Consider the following 27,219-nt stretch of genomic DNA (forward strand, 5'->3'; position numbering starts at 1 on the left):
AAAGATAAATGATACTTGTTACCTTCTTTATGATTCAACTGAGGTTTATAAATTTAGGAATATTGACAAAGATACAAACCTAGGAAGAAAACAAAGCCTGTCTTCCAATGAAATGAGTCTTACTGAGAGTATGACTTTTTTTTTTTTTACTTAAAGAAAAAAATTGATTCAAGAGAGGGAAAAATATTAATCTGTTTCACTTATTTATGCAGTCATTGGTTGATTCTTGTGTGTGACCTGGGATTGAACCTGTAACCTTGGCATATTGGGACAACACTCTAACCAACTAAGCTACCTGGCCAGGTGAAAGTGTGATCTTGATGTTAATTTTTCAACATACTGCACATGCCAGGCAGTTTAATGGAACACACCTAATTTACTTTATTTTTTTAAATTCTCACCTGAGGCTATTTTTTCCATTGTTTTTCAGAGAGAGGGAAGGACAGAGAAACATGGATGTGAGACATTGATTGGTTGCCTCCCACATGCACTCTGACTGGGGCCAAGGATCGAACCTGCAGCCAAGGTACCTGCCCTTGGCTGGACTTGAACTCAGGACCCTTCAGTCTGCTGCATGACAGTCTAACCACTGAGCCACACATACTTAGCACAACTAGGCTGGGCATATACAGGTATGAAGGAAAAAAGTTCTTGCACTCCTGGTGCTTCTGTTTTTGTGGAAAAAGATGTTTAAATGAGAAAGCTTTGTTTTTTAAGTATAAAGCTATTGCAGGTAAGGAAGCACTGACAGGTGAGACAGTAGGGAACTGGGGTGGATTATATATCTTCATTATGTGGGGTAGGGGCACCAGTGAATGGCGTTGTCATCATTGATCATCTTTTCCCCATTTAATACGTGTTAAAGACTAGATCTCCTTAAGTGTGGGTTTAAGCAATGGACAACAATACCAAAATACTGCCTTCATGGCATTTACCACAGTGGTTTTCCAGACAGGTAGAGGCATGGTTCTAAGTTTTAGAGCATGTGCTATTTGATTATTAGTATGGCTGTGGGTATGTGGCATGGATTTCTCAGTGCCTTAGGCCATGGTATTTGTGGTATTGATATTTCTATTTAACACCAATTGAAACTTTTCAATTCACTTTTGAAATGGCATATTTTGCTGCTATTCAGACTGACACGATTTGTGTACCTTATGAAACCTTTGAATTCCTCCCAGTTTAAGAGTTATAATCATCTGCCCAGTGGTAGCCCATCATGGTTTTCTATGAGTAGAGTGATTCCTGTGCAAGTCCAATGTGGTTTCCTGGGTAAAACACCAGGAAGCTATCAATGTTTAGAAGACAATGAGCTAAGGAAAACTTGAGGTGAACTGCAGACACAGAATATCAGCAACAGAAGTATATTTGATTTCCTCAAAATGGGAAATTTCCTGTGGCTTTTTATGAGGAGTAGCTGGAAGTTTTTTGTTTCAGTGGAAGGCACACAGCCTTCCATGCTCATTTTTGCTGTTCTCAGGGATCATTACCATGTTTACACTTCCCGGAGATGTTAAGGAACGTGGAGTAAAAGGTGATGGCTTTTATTTCATTGAAGAGCAAAGGACATCCAGACCAGGTCCCTTTTCTTTTTTTCAGTGCTAATTTATGTTTTCCTAGCAGTGGAGAGCCTATGTGGTTTATAATTATTGGTATCTCCTATGATCCCCTGCCCCATCATTCCATGCACATGAAGAAAGCTAACCCCAAGTCTTACCCAAATTTATGTAGGTCATAATAGTTGAATCTCTTAGTTCTGCAGGCATATGTCCCTCTACTGTGCAGTGTGAAAAATTTTAATCTCAGAAGAACACTGCTAGCCTTGTATAATTTTGTACCTCTACAAATGTGGTGTCAAACTTTCTAAACAGGACTTAAAATACGACATGGTGATCCACTTTTATGGCATCCTGGAAAAGGTAAAAGTATAGGAACCTCAAACAGACCCATGTTTAAAGGTGGGTTCTGGACTCATGAGGTAACTTGCTCTTGGGAACCAGAACCATGGCGTCTGGCACCATGGCAAGATGGGACCGTCCATCCTCAACAGCGACCTGGCTAGTTTAGGGGCCGAGTGCCTCCGAATGCTGGTCTCTGGGGCCGATTATCTGCGCCTGGATGTAATGGACGGGCATTTTGTTCCCAGCGTCACCTTTGGTCGCCCTGTGGCAGAATGCCTCTGAAAGCAGCTTGGCCAGGACCCTTTCTTTGTCATGCACATGATGGTGGCGAGGCCGGAACAGCGGGTATAGCCAATGGCTGTCGCAGGAGCTAATCAGTATGCCTTTCATCGCGAGGCTACCGAGAACCCAGGGGCTTTGGTTAAAGACACTTGGGAGAATGGGATGAAGGTTGGCCTTGCCATCAAGCCAGGAACTACAGTTGAGTATTTGGCACCATGGGCGAATCAGATAGATAAGGCCTTGGTTATGACAGTGGAACCTGGGTTTGGAGGGCAGAAATACATGGAAGATATGATGCCAAAGGTTCACTGGGTGAGGACCCAGTTCCCGTCTTTGGACATAGAGGTTGATGGTGGTGTAGGTCCTGACACTATCCATAAATGTGCAGAGGCAGGAGCTAACATGATTGTGTCTGGCAGTGCCATTATGAGGAGTGAAGACCCCAGATCTGTGACCAACGTGCTAAGAAATGTTTGCCTAGAAGCTGCTCAGAAACGTTCTCTTGATTGATGAAAGCACAAGGAGTCCAGAGTTTCTGCTCATGAAATCCTTTTGCTGGAAAACAAGAATATTGACTACCAAATCATACCACAGTTGAGGCAGTGCTGCTTTTCTGAGCAATTACTCATTCTGGTGACTGGCATCTGTTGTGCAGAATGTTCCAGGAGGTTAGAAGCTTAGTGATGCGATTTAAAGATTAGTGTGGTGAAATACCATTTTTACTGGGAGACTTGATTTTTATAAACAGTAAAAATATGGCTGTATTAAAGTTAAAAAAATCAAGGTGGGTTCAGACCCAGCTGGCGTGGCTCAGCAGTTGAACAACTACCTATAATCCAGGAGATCTCGGTTTAATTCCAGGTCAGGGTACATGCCTGGGTTGTGGGCTCGATCCCCAGCAGGGGGCATGCAGGAGGCAGCTGATCAATCACTCATCACTGATATGCCTAACTCTCCCTCTCTCTCTCCCTTCCTCTCTCTGAAATCAATAAAAAAATATATATAAAAAAAAGATTGGAAAGGAGGTAATAAAACTATCTTTAAAAAATAAAGGTGGGTTCAGTATAAACAGGCACCATGATTATGTTCCTTTGTGAAATGGATTGTTTTCCTTCTTGATTGTGGTGTAACTATATATTTGTGAAAACTCATAATTACTCTTGAAACACTGTGTAAATACTACAAATGCTATAAAACAACAAAAATGTTTTCACATGCTGGGAGAATGTTAAACTGTCCTAAACTTAGAGTGCTACATGTGTAACACTTCCTTCCTCAACCTTGGGGTCCTCCTTAGAAAGAACTGAAAGGTCTGGGGAAAGAACATAGGACACTACAGGAGTTCCTGGTATGGAGTTTGACTTTAGCAAACACCCTCTAGGGCAGCATCTGCCCTCATTCAAACTGCCGAGACAGCGATGGGGCTCCTGGCACCCACCTTTGTGATGACACCAGGTTTCTTGAGTCATATTGCGGAAATGCTGTAGACTGAAACAGGCGTCTAACAGGTCTCCACAAGGGAGGTCAGCCTGGGTACGTCCTAAGTTAATCCTTGGGCATCAGCAGCATTCTTCCCAGAGCAGGTCTTGAGGCCATATCCAGCTCTTAAGTTTCCCAGCTCAAGCCAACTCTGTCCCTGCTCTGGGAAAGGTTTAAATGCAACACCTGCTCCGGCCGGTTTGGCTCAGTGGTTAGTGTCAGCCTGCAGACTGAAGGGTCCTGGGTTTGATTCGGCCAAGGCTGTAGACTTGTTCCCCAGCACTGGGTGGGGCGTGTGCGGGAGGCAATCAGTGTTTCTCCTCCTTCTCTCTGTCTTTCTCTCTCTCCCTTTCCATTCTCTGAAAAGCAATGGAAAAAATATGCTCTGGTAGAGATTAAAAAAAAATTTCTGGTCTGTATGTCATATTTGAAAACACCAGTTAATTTTAAAATGCTTTAAACCAAGATTTACTTATAATTAAATTAACAGGGGGTTTTGTTATTAATTCACTGTTATTTTTAACAAGTTTTATGGAATAGGCCATATGTTGGAAGAAACACTAGTAGTTTTGCCAACATAAAATATTACATATCTATAACTATACATATTTAAATCCAAGAGTCACTGCTCATAAAGTTCGGGGAATGATTACCATGTGATCACATTGCATCGTGATCACACTGCATCACACACACAGGTGGCCTGATTTCTGCAGCCGTTTAAATGCGTTTTTGTTCCAATGTGTGCTAAGCCACGCCCCATCTGTGTGCATTTGTTTACTCGTGGTGACTGGTGAATGCACGAATTTACTAGACGTATTCAATACAAATTTAAAATTACAGTAATACAGATCGGGAGACATGAAAGCATGGAACAGACTGACGCGAATCTCAGAGGGAAGGTGGAGGTGGGTGGGTGGGGAGAGATTAACATAAGAATTTACATACATATATGCATAACCCATGGACACAGACAATAGTGTGGTGAAGGCCTGGGGGGAGGAGTACAGAGGGGAGGGGATCAAACGGGGGAAAGGGGAGGGCATTTGTAATACTTTCAACAATAAAGATAATTTTCAAAAAAATAAATAAAATTACAGTAATACATATAGAAAACTTTTCTGTGAAAATAAGTTTTTCGTTCATACTTTAATTACACAAATGTGTCTACATAAGTAAAACCAGGTATACTAACTAATTTGTCAATTTTTTAACATATGCACTCCAAAAACCTACTTTATTATGTAACAGACTTTTGGCTTTAATGGACACCCCCTTGCCTTAATTAGTTCATTATATTGAGATTATACATATCTGAAAACTCCCAAAGTATGTCAAAATAAATAAATGTATAAATAAATGGGAAAATATTCCACTTTCATGGATCAGAAGACTTAACATTGTTGAAATGGTAAATTCCCCTAAATGATCTAGATATTCAACACAATACCTATTAAAACATGTGCTGGCAGATTCCTTTATACAAACTGGCGAGCTGTTTTATTAAATTGGAGAGAGCTGCAAGAGAACCAGACTAGCCAAATCAAAAAGAAAAACAAAGTGGTAGAGCTAACATTTCTTGTTTTCAAAACTTTGTATTAACCAATATTATAGGAATACCTCAGAGATACTGCAGGTTTGATTCCAGACCAAGGCAACAGAGCAAATATTGCAAACAAGTGAGTCAGGCAGATTCGATTGTTTGGCTTTATCTCCTCCGCTTGTTTCTCCTCCGCTGCTGCCCTGCCTGGATCTCCTCCAAGTGCCTGGGCACACTGATGGCCTCAAAGAAGCTCTTGGCCCCCTTGATGCCCTTTGCAGAGCCTTCTATGTGGGGGAGGCTGGCCAACTGGCCGGCATGTGCACCGTTGTCCTCCTGCAGCTCCCCTGCCACCACTTTGCGGAAAATCAGGAGGAACTCCCAGAAGCTGAGCTTGCTCTCAGCCTCTGCAGTCCTCCATCTCCTTAATTGTTTTTTAATTTATTTTTATTTTTACAGAGAGAGACAAATATCGATTTTGTTCCACTTATTTATGCATTCATTGGTTGATTATTTTTTTAAAAAAAATAAGTTTTTATTGATTTTAGAGAGAGAGGAAGGGAAAGGGAGAGAAACATCTGTGAGAGACAAACATGATGGGCTGCCTCCTGCACACCCCCTACTGGGGATGGAGCCTGCAACTCCAGGCATGTGCGGGGACCAAGAATGGAATCCGTGACCTCTCCATGCATGGCAGGATGCTCAACCAACTGAGCCACACCGACCAGGGCCAGGTTGATTCTTGTATGTATCCTGACCGAGGATCAAACCCGCACCCTTGGCATATGGGGACTATGCTCTAACCAACTGAGCTACCCTGCCAGGGCCTCCTTGATCATGGTTTTTATGCCCAGGTGGGTCTGGGGGGCTCCAAGTTTCTCCGTCAGGAACTTCAGATGTATCAGATGAATGAAGCCATTTGGATTGGCATCTTACAGCTGGAACATCTTCTCCATGTCCTTGACTTGCTTCCTGGAGAACTCCTTGAACTCCGTGTAGGGATTGAAGACACAGTGGCTGAGCCACTGGGGTTGCAGATGCTCTCATTGAGATCGGTGCACCACAGCAGCTGGACGCTCAACTCATCCTGCTCCCAGCACCTCGGCCAGTGCCCAGCTGCCACCCTCGCCCACTGTCTTCAGCCACCGACTCAGCTTGCTGGCCAACTTGTCTGTGGCCATGGTGGCCCACGCAATGCTGGCCTCCACTGGCCCCTGCTTGCCTCTGCCGACACCACCACTGGCCACTCTCTTCCTGTCTTGAGATGCCTTTTTTAAAAAATTTCCTTTTAATTTCTTCTTTGACCCAGTGGTTGTCCAGGAGTGTGTTATTTAACTTCCACATATTTGTGAATTTTTGCAGTCAAATTTAAGCTAAGTTTGTCATTTATGTAAGGTTTTATAAAATCTTGACTAGGCCTTAGACTATGTTCAATGTTTGCTGTAGGTGTCAGTTTAAGTGCTTCAGTATCCTGTAAGTGTCCTGCTTTTCTCCTCTGGTGCGTTTGGACATCCCTAGAAACTCTACCTTAAGGAAAGACTGATCTTTAGCTCTGTTTTAATCCACTGGTTTTACACTGAAGCCCTCTTGATAATGTTGGTCAAATATTTGGGTGGGAAAATGTTCTCTTATGTTATGGTAGTATCTGTAATGTTTTGGTGAGACAGAATCTCTGAACTATGATCATCAGAGCTGGTTCTAGCAGTTATTCCTTCCCTTTTGTCAGAGGGGAAATGAAGGATCTGGGAATTGTCTGACTGTACTTTCATCAATGAGACAGGGCTTTGGCAAAGTAGTTTTCTTTGAGGGATGGCCTACGTTAGAGAGAACACAAGGTTTAGTGTCTAGGTCAAATGTTCTCCCTATTTCCTGCATGAAGCATGATGCAATTTTTTTCTAGTCTTCATAGTGAGAAAATTTTTTGGACTCTTCCAAGGAAAATTCACAAATTTGGGGACAGGGTGCATTAAATTGGCTACCCTCTCCCCTCCCCCATACATCTTTTAACTTTCAAACTACTCCATATTATACATCCAGTGGTTCATCTATTAGTTTTCATGTTCCCGGAGGTTGCTGGCTCCAGTGGCTTCGGGTCTTAGTAAGTGGCAATTCTCCATATTCACTAGCCTCTCATTTAGGGGCACTGGTTTGCCATATGACCTCAAATATTTCATGGTAAAAGGAGGTGTCTACTTTCAGATTGTTGAGCATTTTTTTCCTGTTCTGAAAATTAGAAAGATGACTCTAAGTTCTTTACATATTCAAACAGAAACTACCCATTCACTTCTTTTGCTCTGTACTTTTCTCTTTTAAGACTATACTGTGTTTATTTATTAATTCTACTGCTAGTGCCTATGGGGGTGGTGTACAAATTTTCCTTTTGTGACTGAGGCATCTAAACAATGTTATTATACTGGGATTGAGTATTTGGATTTCTTTCCCTACCTTGAAGACCCGTGTGTCATGTGAAAGACATTTTCTATGGGTTATCTTTTGTTTTATCAAAAGCCCTTTAGGGGGCAGGATTAACACCCTACCTAAAATGAAATCAAATATTAAGACACATATCACAATATGCAATCAAGTTTCAAATCATAAAAATCACTAATATTCCCTTCTTCCTAATGTGACTAACTAGGGCTTCTTACAAATTAAGTTTAGCTCTACTGCATCGCTTTTACCTTGTAGGAAATGATTATGATCACCACCAATGAAAGAACCCTTGAACACAAACCAAACCCTTGAACACAAGCCAAAACCCTACAAGAAGTTTTTTTTTTCCCCCGGGTTCACTAAAAATTATTTATATATATATATTTTTAAATATATCTTTATTGATTTCAGAGAGAGGAAAGGAGAGGGAGAGACAGAGCTAGAAACATCAATGATGAGAGAGTCATTGATCGAGCCTGCAACCCAGGCATGTGCCCTGACCGGGAATCGAACCCTGATCGTCTGGATCCCAAGTCGACGCTCAACCGCTGAGCCACGCCCGGCCGGGCTAAATATATTTTAAAAACCATAAAATGTTTCTTACCAAAGAGCATTACATTCAGCACATTGCTCTGAATAGATGCCAGGGACAATATGGACTACTGTCACTTTTACTCCCTGTACACCCCCACCCCCAATGTTACAGTGACCACAAAGCTAAGTGTTTAGAACAATTACACGGGGGAATTTTCCTTTTTAATGACCAACAATGAACAAAAATTAAAATTCACTCATTCTGCTGCTGTTTCCAAATTTCAACATTAGCTTTCACACATCCTCTACCCACCCTGTTTGTAAGGAACCAAAACATTACATCTGGTGAACAGAAAAGATTTCACTACACTTCAAATGCAGAACACCTATAAAGCAGAGGAATGTTGACTTTTAAAACAAAAGCAGGTTAAAAAAAAAAAAAAGATGCAGGACTCCTGCAGTTCTTCACTAGTCTTAGAAAAATTTTCCAGAATCCTGCTTCACACTGTTCTGCAGCAACAAAGAGTGTGCATTCTGTATCTGGTCCTGTGTTCCTGTAACAGTAATGATCTGACCTTTGGACCCTTCTAAAGGCTCATCAATTTTGCTTGAAGCTCCTGACTCATGACAAATTTGTTTAACTCTCTGACTACCTTTGCCAATAATATATCCAGCCAAATCTTTGGGCATAGTTAACTTGTGTAGTAATAATAGGTCCACCAAGATCACCATATGAGCCACAACCACTTGCATAGGAATAATCGTATCCAGAGCCACCCTGTGGTTCATAAGCCATCTGCCATTCTGAAGGGCTCCATATATCGACTGCAGAGTCCCAGTTTCATTGGCAATGAAACCAACCATGCCATCATAACAGTCTCCAGGTCTTCCTCTTATGTCCTAGGGCATTAGATCTCTTCCTCTAGGTGGTGGTGGTGGAAGATGATGATTCCATGCTCTGCTACTATGCCCACTACCTCGTCCAGGAGGAGGGGGAGGAGGTCCTCCTGAGGGCTCGTATCATCATAATCTCTTCTAGATGGTGACATTGGATGCCACCCCAACCAGGAAGCATTCTGTCAAAACTACCTCTTCCTTGCATGGGAAATCCCATGGGACATCCACAGCGGTCATCAAACACCATGGTAGAGGCCCCATAATCATGCTTCATTGTAAAAATTGGCATCATAAGGCTGTGAACCTTTTAATGGGAGACTCTGACATAACATCAAGGATGTCAAGGATAATCTTTATGCACTCTACAACCCCGTCAGGTTTTCCTCCAAGAACAACTGTCAGTGGAATGAGGACACCATTCCTGGAAAAGCTTGACTGTTGTGTGAGTGTTCCCTCAAAGTTCATGTTCTTTGATTTTAGCACCTTTGACCCCAGACTCTGATGAATCAAGTCTCAAGTCGAAAAGTCACTTCCTTTATTGTGTTGGTAATTTGGGCATTACACAGCACCATATTTGAGTGGGAGCTGGCTGGTTGAAGTGGGTGATGGCAACTGCACACCCTCTTCCTGCGTAGGGATCATTTTCTTCAGAATTTCTCCAGTTGTTTCAATATCAGCAGGGCTTGGGGCCACTGCTGCCTGGGACTGAAACACTGGCATTGTCGTCTATACACAGCCTTAATATTATTGCCTCTTTTTCCAATCACTGTCCTTTCTAGCACCCTGTTACTGTTATACTCACAGTGCATTGTGGTTTGTGGTCATTGTTTGTTATTTTTTTATTTTAGAGATGGGAAGGGAGAATCATTTATTTTTCCACTACTTATGCACTCATTGATCGCATCTTGTAAGTGCCCTGACCAAGGATTGAATCTGCAATTTTGGTGTATTGAGATGCTGCTCTAATCAGCTGAGCTACCCAGCCAGGACTGTGGTCATTCTTATTATAATTCATTACACCTCTCTTCTTTTCACTACATATGCCATCGTGCAGGCAACTGGCAATAGTGCACTGATAAAAACCATGATTTGAGTTTCTGGTATTAAGAATAAATAAGCCCAGCTGGCATGACTCAGTGGTTGACATCGACCTATGAACCAGGAGGTCACAGTTCAATTCCTGGTCAGGGCACATACCCAGGTTGCAAGCTTGATACCTGGAGGGGGTGTGAAGTGGCAGCCAATCCATGACTCTCATCGTTGATGTTTCTACCTCTCACTCTCCCTTCCTCTCTCTGAAATCAATAAAAACATATTTTAAAAAAAGAATAAGAAATGAGTTTCATGCCAAAAAAATGTTAACTATAAAATATTAAAAAATATAATTTCGCTGATGGAAAAAATCTAAACTTGCATGTACATGACAATATTGATTCATAATGTATGATGGAATAAAGAAAACAATGTTCATCTGAAAATCTATAATTAAAATGGGATTTTATATATCCTCTCACTATGTGAAAACACAATATTAGTTAGCATTAGATGGCTTAGTAAAAGTTAATATTTTTATAAAACAAGAGAAGCATTCCTTTGATAAAAAATGCACATACATTTAATCACACACAATCAGACATAACTGAGAACATACTGAGGGATCACATTCAGCTACAAGTAGCAGGAAACACTCAAGTTTTTCTGTCAGGAAGAAGGTGCTTATTATCACATGAAAAGACCAGGTCAATAGAGGAAACAAGATGGCGGCGTAGGGAACAGCCGCACCTGCCGCCTCCCGTAACCACCTCAAAATTACAACTAAAATACAGAACCACCATCACTCAGAGCCTCCTGAGATCTGGCTGAACAGAAGCCCCACAACCAGGGAACTGAAGCAGCACCCAGACGGTAGGAGGGATGGAGAGGCGGGCGGGTCGGGGCTGAATCGTGGAGACGCAGCCCCGGGCCCACACCCTGTGCTGTTTAAACCCGAAAGGGAATCTCGGTGGTGGGGGTTTCCTGGAGGAGGGAGGGGTCCCAGCCCCACAGCAGGCCCCAGCCCAGGGCCGGAAGAGACGTCCCCATAACTCCCGGCTGTGAAACCAGCGGGGACTGTGGCTGAGGGTCGCTGAGGCTGCGGGAGCCCCAGCAGCTCCTCTAAAGGGCCCGGCACGGACTCACTCGGACGCTCCCTCTGAGCCCAGCGCCGGGCAGCAGCCTGAAAGGACCTGGGACACTCGGGGAGGAACTAACCTGCCTGAGATCCGGGCGAGAGCTGGAGGGGCGGCTGCCTCCCAGGCAGAAGGGCTGGCGGAGGCCATGGCTCCTTTGGCGAGTCCTCCCCGCACACAGCCGGCAGGCAGGCGCCATGTTTGAATCGCCAGCACCTGACTCACACGTTTGGCCCCGCCCCCTGATTCCCGGAGGCCCCGCCTCTCCCCACCTGCAGGCTCATCCAGGCCATTTCCAGGGGCTTTTCTGTGCAAGTGGCCTCTCCAGCCTCATGCTTAGGACTTTCCTAAAATCTCTCAAACAAGCAGCAGCGTGTCCCATAGGGCTTGATAAGTGGCCCCTGGCCTGGCACTAGCGGCAGCTGCATTGGCTCATAGCTTGGCCTCTCCTGGACACCTCCAAGCCCAGCACAAGTAGCAGCCAACTACGGTTTGCTGTGTAGCTCGTGCTGGGTGGCCCTGGGCAAGGCACTGGCAGAGGCTGACTTTGCACCTCCCAGGAGGCCCCAGAGACAGTGCACCCGGTGGTCAGACTTGACCACGCTGGATTACAGCCCTACCACATCCACGAGTGACACACTCGAGGGGTCCACTTAGCAAACACCAAAGCTCCACTGAAGTAAATCCTGCTCCATAGGGGTGTCTCCAGCACAGCAGCTCTCTGGCCGTAGTTGCAGCTGGTCCTCACAGCTGATTGGCCTGGGGGTCAGTTCCTCCCAGTGACACCAACAGCAACCAAGGCTCAACTACAAGAGAACAGTACACACAGCCCACACAGGGGAGCACCTAGAAGGCCCAGCTCAGGTGACTGGGGAGGCTGAGCCACTGGACCCTACAGGACACCTACTACACAAAGCCACTCTACCAATTCCAGGAGACATAGCAGCTGTACCTAATACACAGAAACAAACACCTGGAAGCAGCCAAAATCTGGAGGCAAAGAAACATGTCACAAAGGAAAGAACAGAAGAAATCTCTAGAAAAGAAAATAAATGAAATAGATCCAAGCAAGCTAACAGATACAGAGTTCAGAATAATGGTTATAAGGATGCTCAAGGATATTAGTAAGAGTATGACAAAAATAATTGAGAAAATCGATGACATAATAAAGAACCAATTTGATATGAAGGCTACAGGAACTGAAATGAAGAATAATTGACAGGGAATCAACAGTAGAGTAGAGGACGCTGAGAATCAAATCAGCAATTTGGAACATGCAGAAACAAAAACACTCAACCAGAAGAGCAAAAAGAAAAAAATCCAGAAATATGAAGATAGCATAAGGAGCCTCTGGGACAACTTCAAGAGGCCCAACGTTCATATTATTGGGGTGTCAGCAGAGGAAAGAGAGTAAGAAATTGAAAACCTATTTGAAAAAATAATGACAGAAAACTTCCCCTACCTGGGGAAAGAAATAGACTTACAAGTCCAGAAAGCACAGAGGGTCCCAAACAAAAGGAACCCAAAGAGGCCTAAAGCAAGACACATCATCATTAAAATGCCAAAGGTTAAAGACAAAGAGAGAATCTTAAAAGCAGCAAGAGAAAGCAGTTAATTACCTACAAGGGAGTACCCGTACGAATGTCAGCTGATTTCTCAAAAGAAACTTTGCAGGCCAGAAGGGAGTGGCAAGAAATATTCAAAGTGATGGAAAACATGGAACTACAACCAAGATTGCTCTACCCAGCAAAACTATCATTTAGAAATAAAGGTCAGATAAAGAGCTTCACAGGTAAGAAAAAGCTAAAGGAGTTCATCACCACCAGACCAGCACTACAGGAAATGTTGAAGGGTCTTCTTTAACAAGAAGCTAATGAACAAAAGAATCTGATGAACTAAATAGATCCAGAGACAGTGACGCATGTAACAGACAATCATATTTCAGAGGGAAGAGGAAAGGGAGGTGAAGGTGGGGAGAGATTAACCAAAGTAGTTATATGCATATATGCATAACCCATGGACACAGACAATGACAGGGTGAAGGCCTGGGGTCAACTGGGGGGAAAAATGGGACACCTGTAATACTTTCAACAATAAAGATAAATTAAAAAAAAAAAAAGACCAGGTCAAGGCAGCCAGTATACAACACAGGCAAGAAAAAAACAACCATATCATTTGTTTTGAATGTACCAATGCAGATATCATAATCAGAAGTACACACTCACTAGCACCACTAATATCTTAAGTTGTTTCTTACACAAAGTAGACCTTATGTGGTTATAATCTAGAGAAATGGGGAATCAGAATATTCACAAACAGGAAAAGTGTGAAGCAGTTTCCTGGTGGACACATGAGGGCTTACAGAAAAATGCAAACTGATGGGTCTTTGATGTAGATCTTGTGAAATGTCAGTAAAAACCTACACAAATACAAGATGGAAATCAAACAGTTGGTGGTGGTTTTGAGGCTATTCTTGATTGGAAGTGCAAAAATTCCAGAAAATGGGCTGGAAGATGGCATCCTCAAAGCTCCTATTTATCTATCTCTCTCCCTGTATGTTGGCTCCAAAATCTGCCTGATGCCTTCTTTGCTTCTGCCTTTCCAGTGAGGCTACTGGTGAACTCTACCATGGAACCATAAAGGGAGTGAGTGCTTGAAGATCTAGTTCCTAACATTACGTATAAGATGGGATAGACCCAAGTCTAGTTTTATTCTATAACAGGTCACTCTCCTTAAAACGAAGTCTATTCAACAAATACAGATGAAAGAAAAGACAAAATGCAAAGGCCCAAAGGCAAAAATAATAATTCACATCAAACTATATTCTTTTATAAACTTGCCATACATAAAAATTTATTCCAAATTTTTATTAGTAATGGAAAATTGGAAAAGTCTCTTATACCACTCACCCCCAAAAGGAGCTTTGTTAGAGAGAAAAACAGAATGTATACAATAAGAGATATTCAGGAACTGTCACAAGGCCAGTAGAAAAATCCTAACAAACACCAAACTATCATTTTTCAGTGGCCCCATAACAGAACAAAGAAAGCATTATCAAAAAGTTAAACCTCTTTGCATATTACAAATATACTTTAATTCACCCATGGAACCAACAGGCTTCAAAATGGACCAGACAATATGAACTGCTTTAAGAAACATCACCATCTATTAAACTTATGTACTATTGTTGAAAGATGACTCAAAATGACCTTGTCTCAATCTTTGTTTATAAAAGTAATTAGTAGAAATAGACACTCTAATAAGGTACTTTCAGAAAGAGCCTTGATAAACAGTGTATTTACAACTAGTAACAACTCTTTCATGACAAAAGTTTTCTGGAACATTACACATGTTTTAATTTCTATCAAGCTTTCTCATGTTACTTACATTTGTTTTTGGTTTTTGGTGGGAGTTTTTATTTGTAAGAATGTGACCCAATTGATGTCTTATCAATATTGTTTACATTCAGGAGGGTTTTTAAATATATATATATATATTTATTGATTTCAGAGAGAGGAAAGAAGAGGGAGAGAGATAGAAATATCAGTGATGAGAGAGTCATTGATCGGCTGCCTCCTGCATGCCCCGACTGGGGATTGAGCCTACAACCCGGGCATGTGCCCTGACTGGAATCAAACCTCCATCTCATGCATCCTAGGTCAATTCTCAACCACTGAGCCATGCCCGGCTGAGCCATTCAGGAGGTTTTATCCAATGAGTGTTTTCATGCCTTCAGAGAAAAGTGGGATGATTTTTTTCATGTTTCCAAAACTAGAATATCATCTACAGGCTTTTTTACATTCCTTATATTTATAGGGTGTCTCTATAGTGTACCATTCTCACATGTCTTTCAATGGTTGTGTAAAAAATAAAAGCTTTACCACAACTTTTACAGTCACATATTTCTCTCAAATATGAGTCCATTCATGGTATTTGGAGATAACTGGAGGACATAAATCTTTTACTACATTTCTTTACATTTATAGGATTTCCCTTCAGTATTACTTAGATGAAAACTGAAAGCTTGACCATATTCCTTATATTTACAGGATCTCTCACATAGGACAGACCCTGTGAATATAGAATTGTTTAATGTTTTTAAGAAACTAATCTGGAGGCTTTACCACATCTTTTAAATTCATTGGGGTTCTCTTCAGTGTGATTTTTCATGATTTTTAAGATAACCTGGACATCTGAATGCTATACTACATTCTTTACCTTTATGGATTTCCCTTCATGTGAGTTCTTTCATATCTTCGAAGATAACTGTGACAAATAAATGCTTTAGTACATTGTTTACATTCATAGGGTTTCTCACCAGTATGAGTTCTTTTGTGTGCTTGGAAGCATTTGTGATCTGTGTAGGCTTTACCACGTTGTTTACATTCATAGGGTTTCTCTCCACTGTGAGTTCTTTCATGTGTTTGTAAAGAACTTTGGACTCTGAAGGCTTTTCCACACTCCTTACACTCATAAGGCTTCTCTTGAGTGTGAGTTTTTTCATGGTTTCTAAGATCACTAGGGTACCTGAATGCTTCAGTACATTTTTTACATTGATAGGGTTTCTCCCCAGTGTGATTTCTTTCACGTTTTTGAAAACTAGAATAACATCTGAAAGCTTTTCCACATTCTTTACACTCATAGGGTTGATCCTGAGAATGAGTTCTTCTGTGTGTTTGTAAAGAACTGTGATGTCTGTAGGCTTTACCACATTGTTTACATTTATAGGGTTTCTCTCCAGTGTGAGTTGTTTCATGTCTTCGAAGATCACTGGGTGAACTGAATGCTTTACTACATTTTTGACATACATAGGGTTTCTCTCCTGTGTGGTTTCTTTCATGTCTTCGGAGATGACTGTGCGAAATGAATGCTTTACTACATTGTTTACACTCAAAGGGCTTCTCTCCACTGTGATTTCTTTCATGAACTTGGAAACACAGATGAGAACTGAAAGCTTTACCACATTGTTTACATTCATACGGTTTCACTCCTGGGCGAGTCCTTTTATGTGACTGAAGACCTTGATAACATGTGAAGGCTTTTCCACATTCTTTACATTTATAGGGTTTTTCTCCTTTGTGATTCCTTTCATGTGCTTTCAAACTTTGATAATATCTAAAGGCTTTAGCACACTGTTTACACTGATAGATTTTCTCTCCAGTGTGGATGGTTTCATGTATTCAGAGAGAACTCAAAGAACTCAATGATTTGCCACATTCCTTACATACATAAGGTTTCTCACCAGTATGACCTCTTTCATGTTTTTGGAGGGAAATGTAAACTCTGAAGGCTTTACCACATTCCTTACATTCATAAGGTTTCTCTCCAGTGTGAGTTCTTTCATGTATTCTAAATGAGCTGGAAGAAATAAATGCTTTATCACATTCCTTACATTTATAAGGTCCTTCTCCAGTGTGAGTGATCATGTGTACTTGAAGGCTGGAGAGAGCACTAAAGACCTTTCCACACTCCTTACATTTGTAGGGTTTTTCTCCAGTATGAGTTCTTTCATGTCTTTGAAGAGAGGGGACAGAACTGAAGTCTTTACTACATTTTTTACATCCATAGGGTTTCTCTCCCGTGTGAGTCCCTTCATGTGTTTTAAAGGTTTTTATGATATCTAAAGGCTTTACCATATTGTTTACATTTATAAAGGGCTCCTGCATGAGTCCTCTCATGAGACTGAAGACTTTGACAAGATGTGTAAGCTTTTCCACATTCTTTACACTCATAGGGTTTCTCTCCTTTGTGAATCCTTTCATGTCTCTGAAACGTCTGATAATATCTGAAGGCTTTAGCACACTGTTTCCACTGATAGGTTTTCTCTCCAGTGTGGATGGTTTCATGGATTTGAAGCGAATATGAAGAACTCAAGGCCTTTCCACATTCCTTACATATGCAGGGCTTTTCTCCACTATGGCTTATTTTGTGTTTTTGGAAGGAAATGTAAAATCTGAAAGTTTTACCATTGTTTACATTCATAGGGTTTCTCACCTGTGTGAGTTCTTTCATATGTTTTAAGAGTTTCATGATATTGCCCGGCCGGGCGTGGCTCAGCGGTTGAGCGTTGACCTGGGATCCAGGCAATCGGGGTTCGATTCCCAGTCAGGGCACATGCCTGGGTTGCAGGCTCGATCAATGACTCTCTCATCATTGATGTTTCTATCTCTCTCTCTCCCTCGCCTTTCCTCTCTCTGAAATCAATAAAGATATATTTTAAAGAAAAAAAAAAAAAGAGTTTCATGATATCTATAGGCTTTTCCACATTGTTTACAATGATAGGGTTCCTGTCCAGTGTGAATTCTTTCATGTACTTGAAGTGAAGCTGAATAACTGAAGGCTTTCCCACATACCTTACATTTATACAGCTTGTCTTCATAGGTCAGATACTCATATGACTTGTGTCCATTATGACATCTGATGTGCCTATTATGAGATGACTGCTGCATGAAGACTTTCCCACACACTATGTATTCCCATGGTTGTACTCCACAAAGAGTTGTCTTGTTCAGACAGAGACTTGGAATAAGGCTGAAGTTTTCTCCACCTATCATATGACTTCTGTAAAAACTAAGATGCACATTAATGATTTATTAATAATTTTATATTTATTAGTAAAATATTTAAACTATATTTTTATTACTTATATCAAAATATAGATTTTTCTGTGTTGTCTAAATTGTTTAAAACTGAACATATAGAATACTCTTTAAATAATTTTACCCTTGTTTTTATCAATACTGCAATACTCATATATAAGGTTTATTTCTACTCTTTGCAAGTGAACTATTTTGTAAACACTGAACATCTGTATTATATATAAAAAGTAATTTGGTAAAAATGTTTTGAGAAGTAATAAATTTGAAGAAGGGGTTGTTTTGGTTGCTACTTTTAAAATTTTTGTAGCATACCAATATTATTATGTAAGACAGTGCTTTCTATTGTGAATGTGACTCACCTTAGTTTTCATACTCATCTCCAATGTCAGGACTTTCCCATTTTTTTCCTAAAATGCAGACCAACAAAAATGAATCCAAAGTTTTAGAAAGTATAAAAAAAATCATTAGATTTATAGGTTAATGAGTGGTTGTCACAAAGCCTAGTTTATTTAACAATGGCCTCTCTTCCCACATTATACATATTAGACCAATGTTGACAAAGAAGAAACACTTGTTTTCTAATTGACAAGGTGAAGGTAGATTGTCATCCTTACCTACTGAGGTCAGGTTCCTAAATGTTTCCCTCATCACATCTCTGTAAAGTTTCTTCTGTGAAGGATTCAGTAAAACCCATTCCTCCAGGGTGAAGGTCACAGTCACATCTTCAAAGGCCACTGAGTCCTAAAACATCCAACATGTATGTATAGTAGGACACTTGAGACAGACAGCACTGGACATTGATACTCCATTTATAGGAAGGTTACGTATGACTCTGTCATTTCTAAACATTTATCTCTATAACTGATCATCAGAAACATACTGTCTTCCTACTTTCTCATAAATCAAATGCATCATAAGCACATGGAAATAATTTACACACTTTTACATTGATCACATTATATCTTATTTTTCTCTAATGGCAGAGTAAGTATGTTGGGAAAGAACAGAAATGCTATACAAATAAAAAAAATATTAGTTTAGCCCTGGATGGTGTCGCTCAGTTGCTTGGTTGGAGCATGTTCCCGTACACCAAAATGTGGGTTCAATCCAGTCCAGTGTGTACAGGAGGCAAACGATAAATATTTCTCTGTCTCTTTCTGTGTGCACATCGATGTTTCTCTCCCTCTCCTTTCCTCTCTTAGTTCAATAAAAAAAGTATATATATATATGTTTAAAAATCATCAACTTCTTGTGAGAAAAAAATCTTTCATTTCCTTCCTTTTAACTCCCATTTACAGCACTCCCTTGGGCAGAGGGTCACATGTGCATGAGGTTTCAGTCAATAAAAAATACGGTGAAAAACTGGAAGCTTTTCCTTCTATTCCCATCATGGAAAATGAAAAGTCCAGGTGGCCATGTCATCCAAAAGTCCTCCAGGCCATTAGAAGCACAGGCACACCTCATTTTATTTTACTTATCTTTATTGCACTTCACAGAAATTGCATTTTTATCAACATCGAGACCAGGCCTTCCACTAGCAAAAAGAGTATGATTCACTAAAGACTCAGATGATGGTTAGCATTTTTTAGGAATAAAGCATTAAAATATTTTTTTAAATTTACAGCTGAAGTTTAATATATTAATTTCAGATGTATAGCATAATGGCTAGACATTTATTGTAACACATAAAGTGATTCCCACAGTAAGTCTAGTATACGCCTGACACCATACATAGTTATTACAATATTATTGATTATATTCCCTATGCTGTACTCTACAGTCCTGCAATAAGGCATTTTTAAAGTAAAGTACGTAAGTTAGTGTATTAGACATAATGCTACAGCACACTTAATATACCACAGTATTGTGTAAACATAACATTTATATGCACTGGGAAACAAAAAAAAAATTGTGACTTACTTTATTGTGATAATTACTTTATTGCAGAGGTCTAGGGCTAACCCAAGATAGCTCCAGGGTATGCTTGTATTCAGATGAAGCTGGCTGAATAAAAATATTATTGTAAGGGAGCATTGCTTTTACTTTGTGTAGTATTTATCACAGATTCCTTTTTTTCTCTGAGTTGATGGGCTAGAGAGTTATTTGGAACTTAGAGCTCAGGCACATAACTTAGGTGATCAGAGGGACTGCACCACTGGGCCTCACAGGACACCTAACTCATAAGGCCTCCCTGCCAAGACTGGGAGATGTAGCAAATCTACTTAATACGTAGAAACAAACACAGGCAGCCAAAAAGAGGAGACAAAGAAATATGTCCCAAATGAGAGAACAAAAGAAAACTCTAGAAAAAAAACTAAGCAAAATGGAGGCAAGCAATCTAACAGATACAGAGTTCAAAACACTGGTTATAAGGATGCTCAATAAACTTAGAAAAAGAACTCAGTGAGAACTTCTACAAAGAAATAGTCAATATAAAAGACATAAAAGAATGAGTCAGAAAAGAATAACTAAAATGAAAAGTAAGCTAGAAGGAATCAACAGATTAAATAAAGCAGAGGATTGATTTAGTAATTTGGAAGCAAGGTAGCAGAAAACATGCCATGGAAACAGCAAGAAGGAAAAAGAATATAGAAAATGAAAATAGTCCTGGTCAGTGTTTAGGACACTCTCAACAATGAGTGTCCCTGGGCAGACACTCAGTGTTTAGAGTGTCCGCCCATGCACTGCAGGGTCAAGGGTTCGATTCCTGGTCAAGGGCACCTACCTGGATTGCAGGTTTGATCCCTGGCCCCAGTAAGAGCGCATGTGGGAGGCAACCAGTGTGCCTTTCTCACATCAATGTTTCTCTTTCTTTCTCCTCCCCCCTTCCTCCCTCCCACTTGCTATAAAAATCAATGGAAAAAACATCCTCAGGTGAGGATTAACAACAACAAACAATAGTTTAGGAAATGTCTGGGACAACATCAGGCAGATGTAGTATAGAATTGTACACTTGAAACCTACATAATTTTATTAACAAAGGTTACCCCAGTAAATTCAAAAAGTTAAATATATATATATTTTTTACTCCTATTGAAAAACTGAGATTTAAGTCAAGAAATGCTTTTAAGGCGAGGAACCCAGGGAAGGGCAGTGCAGACGGGAGAGATCATCCAGGAAAGTTTCCAAAGAGGACCCTCCATCCAAAGACCTTCCCCTAGGATGTCTGTGCCCGGGGAAGACGCTGGGGGAGAGAAACGGGGATTTCATACAGCATATTCCATGTGCTTATTGTTAGCTTTCCTCTCACCGAAAATATCCACAGACAAGTATACATACATCTTTATGTTTAGCCATTTCGAGGCTCTGGGAGGGAAAAACAATAGATTGGGTCTGTCTGAAATGCTTGCCGTAGGACAGACTGTGATGCTGTGAACCAAAGAGGGGAAGCTGGCTTAGGAAACGAGAGAAGGGATCTGGAAATGCGGGGACTTGTCAATTCCCGTAAGATCTAAGCCTGGGGCGGGGCCGGCAGGGTCCTGGATTTGAGACTGCTCCCACACATTTGGAAAACTCAGGAGAAAAACGTCTGCCCTTCGGGAGCAGTGAAGGACTAGGGGCCTCGCAGACCACAGCTCCTCCCACCACTACCCTTAGAGACAGAGACGCGACGGTCCCCCTGGGTCACCGCCCCTTCCGACAAGACCCGAGGCTGCGGGAACAGCGCCGCCCGCAGGCGCTCAGGCGCGGAAGTCGCGGCGGCGACGCGCGGGACCGGAGGTCGGCTCCAGGCCCAGGCTCCACGCGGTGCGGGACACGATCGAGGTCTCCTTTCGACCAGCAGTTAGTCCCCAGCCCCCACACTCACCCTTTCCCGGCTTCCTGGGTCCCCCGGGGTTCCTCCTAAGCCTTCCATGATTAGCGCAGGTCACCGCGCAACCAGCCCCCGCGGCGGCTGGGCACCGGGAGAGGCGTGAGCCCCCAGAGACTGCGGCGGGAGGAGCCCTATAGGCCCTTTAGGTGTGTTGCCCCGCCCACCCGGCCCTGCGGAGACTCTGATTGGACAGCCAGTGCAGGGCCCTTTCCAAACTGCCCGACAGCCGGCGGGGGGGGGAGGAGGGTCCCCGGCTCAGCCCACGCGAGCTTTTGCAGCAGGGCGACCGCCCTTCCCGGCCCGGGACGCTGGCACTGAAAGAGGGCTGTTTAATGGCCTGCAGCTGACTCCACAGTCCCTGCAGCATTTCGGAATGTGTGGCAAAAGCAGGCTCTAATATTATATTGAATGAATGGGAAACTTAACTTGATTGGGAAACAGAAGCCTCTAGAAGAAGCACAGATTTTTCCGTTATCCAGGAAGTTAATAAAAAATTTAGAAACTGTCTCTGAACTATAGAAGGCTTCTAAAACTGCGGAATGCCAACACCCCCCAACACTTCCCCATTTCTCCAACTGCTCCACTAGATCCTATACCTTCTGCTTCCCCTTGTCTGGACTTGTCCTTCCTCTCCCCTCTTCCTCTCTCCTCTACACCCCACCCCCTTCTTTCTCCTTTCCCTACTCACCTAGGGGAAACAAGAATAGAAAACTGGACCATAATATAGTAGAAAAATCAGATATTCTGCCAACTCCCTTTAGAGTAAAGCCAGTCTCAGGAGGAGGGGAACCAACAGTAATGTAGTTTCCTTGGACTAGAACAGAATTAAGGAATCTAACTAAAGATTTTCCTGATCTTCTTTAAGACCCTGTTGGATTTGTAAAGGAATTTGATTCAACTGTTAGAACATACAATCCTAACTATTCTGACTTGTTCCAACTAATACATCTATTGGTTTCTGAGAGCAAAGCAGCAGAATGGGTGAGGTTTGCTGGAAATTTTCTATAGAGGGTTTTTCAAGACAAAGAGAAACAGACAGGAAAAATGCAGTGAATTAGCCCACTGGCTTTACCAAGCCATCCCTGACATTTTCCCCAGGAAATGGAGGGCATGAAAATTCAGCAGTGTAAGCAAACACCTGATGAAATCATACTGGATTTCTATGAACACTGTGAGAAAATTTTCACACAACATTCAGGACTGTTCCCAAACAGCTTCATTGCTCAATTCAGCATATTTGGAAGAATTAGATGAGAAGCTTGTAACTCTGATTAAACAACATAAATTAAACTGGCCAACCACACATACTGATGAAGATGAAAAAGAAGCCACAGTAAACCTGACCAGCTCAGGGGAGGCCTGAATGGTGGGCCCTGCAAACAGAAACCAACAGTAACCACAACGGATGGTCTGATCATAAAAATTCCTAACTAAAAAAGTGAGTCATTGCAGGTAGTCACATCCTAGGCCTGTAGCTTCTACAAACATCAATCTTACCTCAAGTCTATTGTCTTTTTTGCAACATACCCTTGGAATTTCAAAGTAAACCCCTTTTTCCAGACCCCTCAGGGTACACTCACCACCAGAGCACAAGACCACAAAACCAACCTCACATTGTTACCTTGTTCCCCAAATAACATCTCTATATGCTGTAAATGTCAGCTGCTGATTAATGAGTCATGATTGTCCCCTTGGTCACCACCCCTTCTGGCAAGACCCCAGGCTGTGGGAACAGAGCTGCCCAGAGAGGCTCGGGTGGAAATGGAGCACAGTACACATACAGGTGGGTGCAGTATAGTAAACAGTCAACAATTAACATGATAGCAATAACAATTAGGGGATTTGTGGTTTCTGCTTAGTCATGGTTGTTGTGCCCGGAGGGGTCCAGAAAAGGGGAAGTTACTTTGACATCCAAAGGTGGTATGTTATTGTAGATGCAAAAGACAATAGACAGGCTCAGTTAAGGTAAGGAGTCCGGGAAGATTCTAGCCTAGGACATGACTGCCCACCGTGACCTGCTTTTAGTTAGAAAGTTTTTGTGTTGTTTTTATTTTATTTTATTTTAATTTATCTTTATTGTTGAGAGTTCTACAGGTATCCCATCCCCCCCCCCCAATTAATCACCTCCACTTCCCTCCCACCCCCTTCTCAGGCCTTCACCCCATCATTGTCTGTGTCCATGGGTTATGCATATATGCATATAACTTCTTTGGTTAATCTCTCCCCACCCTCCACCTACCTTTCCTCTTCCCCCTGAAATATGATCGTCTGTTACATGCTTCAATGTCTCTGGATCTATTTAGTTAATCAGATTCTTTTGTTCATTAGCTTCTTGTTAAAGAAGACCCTTCAACATTTTCTGTAGTGCTGGTTTGGTGGTGAACTCCTTTAGCTTTTTCTTGTCTGTGAAGCTCTTTATCTGACCTTCAGTTCTAAATTATAGCTTTGCTGGGTAGAGTAATCTTGGTTGTAGTTCCATGTTTTCCATCACTTTGAATATTTCTTGCCACTCCCTTCTGGCCTGCAAAGTTTCTTTTGAGAGATCAGCTGACATTCGTATGGGTGCTCCCTTGTAGGTAATTCATTGCTTTTCTTGTACTGCTTTTAAGATTCTCTCTTTGTCTTTAACTTTTGGCATTTTAACCTTTAAAAGATGGCATTTAAAAGACAGCATCATACAAACTCCATATATTTTCCAGGATCAACTGTACAAATAATGGTTTCATTCCTTTTGCCTGTAAAAAAGAACGTATATGCTTAGGTTTCTGAGTATTTAACCTTAAAGACGGCATTTAAATTCCGTCAGCATTTAAATTCGGCCAGCGGGACCCACTCCTTGCTGGGAACTAAAGTTCCCTTTCATCGGATAAAGGTTAATGATGATATGTCTTGCTGTGGGACTCTTTGGGTTCCTCTTGTTTGGGACCCTCTGTGCTTCCTGCACTTGTAAGTCTATTTCTTGCCCAGGTAGGGGAAGTTTTCTGTCATTATTTTTTCAAATAGATTTTCAATTTCTTGCTCTCTTTCCTCTCTTCCTGGCACCCCAATAATATGAACATTGGGCCTCTTAAAGTTGTTCCAGAGGCTCCTTATGCTATCTTCATATTTCTGGATTTTTTTCTTTTTGCTCTTCTGGTTGAGTGTTTTTGTTTCTTCATGTTCCAAATTGCTGATTTGATTCTCAGCATCCTCTACTCTACTGTTGATTCCCTGTCAATTATTCTTCATTTCAGTTCGTGTAGCCTTCATTTCAAATTGGACCTTTATTTTGTCATCGATTTTCTCAATTATTTTCATCATACTCTTACTAATATCCTTGAGCTTCCTTATAACCATTATTCTGAACTCTCTGTTAGCTTGCTTGGAGCTATTTCATTTATTTTCTTTTCTAGAGGTTTCTTCTGTTCTTTCCTTTGTGACATATTTCTTTGCCACCACATTTTGTCTGCTTCCAGGTGTTTGTTTCTATGTATTAGGTAGAGCTGCTATGTCTCCTGGAATTGGTAGAGTGGCATTGTGTAGTAGGTGTCCTGTAGGGTCCAGGGGCTCAGCCTCCCCAGTCCACCTGAGCTGGGCCTTCTAGGTGCTCCCCTGTGTGGGCTGTGTGTACTGTTCTCTTGTAGTTGAGCCTTGGTTGCTGTTGGCATCCCTGGGAGGAACTGACCCCCAGGCCAATCAGCTGTGAGGACCAGCTGCAACTACAGCCAGAGAGCTGCTGTGCTGGAGACACCCCTATGGAGCAGGATTTACTTCAGTGGGCCTTTGGTGTTCACCAAGTGGGCACCTTGAGTGTGTCACTCGTGGATGTGGTAGGGTTGTAATCCAGTGTGGTCGAGTCTGACCACTAGGTGCACCGTCTCTGAGGTCTCCCCAGAGGTGCAAAGTCAGCCTGTGCCAGTGCCTTGCCCAGGGCCACCCAGCATGAGCTACACAGCAAACCGTAGTTGGCTGCTCCTTGTGCTGGGCTTGGAGGTGTCCAGGAGAGGCCAAGCTATGAGCCAATGCAGGCTGCCGCTAGTGCCAGGCCTGGGGCGGCTTATCAAGCCGTATGGGGCCCTCTGCTGCTTGTTTGAGAGATTTTAGGAAAGTCCTCAGCATAAGGCTCGAGAGGCCCCTTGCACAGAAAAGCCCCTGGAAATGGCCTGGATGAGCCTGCAGGTGGGGAGGGGCGGGGCCTCTGGGAATCACGGGGCGGGGCCAAAGGCGTGAGTCAGGTGCTGGCGATTCAAATATGGCGCCTGCCTGCCGGCTGTGTGCGGGGAGGACTTGCCAAAGGAGCCATGGCCTCCGCCAGCCCTTCTGCCTAGGAGGAAGCTGCCCCTCCACCTCTCGCCCGGATCTCAGGCAGGTTAGTTCCTCCCCGAGTGTCCCGGGTCCTTTCAGCTGCTGCCCGGCGCTGGGCTCAGAGGGAGCGTCCGAGTGAGTCCGTGCCGGGCCCTTTAAGAGGAGCTGCTGGGGCTCCCGCAGCCTCCGCGACCCTCAGGGACAGTCCCCGTTGGTTTCACAGCCCGGAGTTGTGGGGACGTCTCTTCCCGGGCCTGGAGCCCTGGGCTGGGACCCCTCCCTCCTCCGGGAAACCCCCACCACCGAGATTCCCTCTTGGGTTTCAGCTGCGGCACAGGGTGTGGGCCGGTGGTTGCATCTCCGCGATTCAGCCCCGACCCGCCCGCGTCTCCGCCCCTCCTACTGTCTCGGTGCTTTTTCAGTTCCCTGGTTGTGGGGCTTCTGTTCAGCCAGATCTCAGGAGGCTCTGAGTGATGGTGGTTTTGTATTTTAGTTGTAATTTTGATGTGGTTGCGGGAGGCGGCGGGTGCAGCTGTTACCTGCGTCTCCATCTTGTTTCTCCTCCAAAAAACTGAGGTACTTTTTAGAAATGCGTCCAATACACTATAGGAAATATTTTCCATATTTAGATAACAAGAAAAGCAAAAGCTGTTACAGACAACTGGTTGCTGGCCTTGCACTCCCTGCCAGCCCTAGATATATCTTGTTGAAAAGAAAAATGTCACACGTGTCCGTCATCACACGAAGCTACTCCATGGCCACAGTGACTCAGGATAAAAGCAAAGGCATTCACGTCTAGACGTGATGGAAGACAACAGGTTTCCAAAGAGTGAAAATAACAAACATTCCCCTTGTCTCACTATTATGATTTATGCGTCTTACGATTTAGGTTTAGTATTATTTTTTTCTGCCTTCTAAATAAAAATGAGTATCATCACCCAAGGTAGAATTAAATTCATTTCCTCTCAGAATCCAGTGCACAAAGATGTCTTGCTTCTCTCAATGGCAATCACATCATCTGTCACAAGGCAAAATACAACCAGCAATCCTGTTAGGTGTGGTTACTGTTACACGCCACAGTCACGTATGGTCCCTGGTCATTCCTATTATGTGAATTCATTTCATTACATCCCTTTTTACTACAGATGTGATTTGGTTGGTCTTTGGCTAGAGGGGACTAAGAAAACCATGATGAAAGTTTTTAATATTATGGATGAATAAGAAAGAGGTCTGTGTCAAAAGTTATAAGTATATAAAATTAAAATGTAATTTGAGGAAAACATGTCTG

At 42.4% G+C, this 27,219-nt stretch overlaps 2 pseudogenes across 2 annotated transcripts; one reads left to right on the forward strand and one right to left on the reverse strand.

Moving 5' to 3' along the window:
• The first annotated feature begins 2,213 nt into the window (after positions 1-2,213).
• LOC308556124 (ribulose-phosphate 3-epimerase pseudogene) lies at positions 2,214-2,693 on the forward strand (annotated as a pseudogene). Its single transcript has one exon. The product of its transcript is annotated as a ribulose-phosphate 3-epimerase pseudogene (transcript).
• Positions 2,694-8,643: 5,950 nt separating this feature from the next.
• LOC308556313 (heterogeneous nuclear ribonucleoprotein K pseudogene) lies at positions 8,644-9,875 on the reverse strand (annotated as a pseudogene). Its single transcript has one exon. The product of its transcript is annotated as a heterogeneous nuclear ribonucleoprotein K pseudogene (transcript).
• Positions 9,876-27,219: the final 17,344 nt, after the last annotated feature.

The sequence above is a fragment of the Miniopterus schreibersii genome, assembly GCF_964146895.1.
Source record: "Miniopterus schreibersii genome assembly, chromosome: 4".
NCBI lineage: Eukaryota > Metazoa > Chordata > Mammalia > Chiroptera > Miniopteridae > Miniopterus > Miniopterus schreibersii.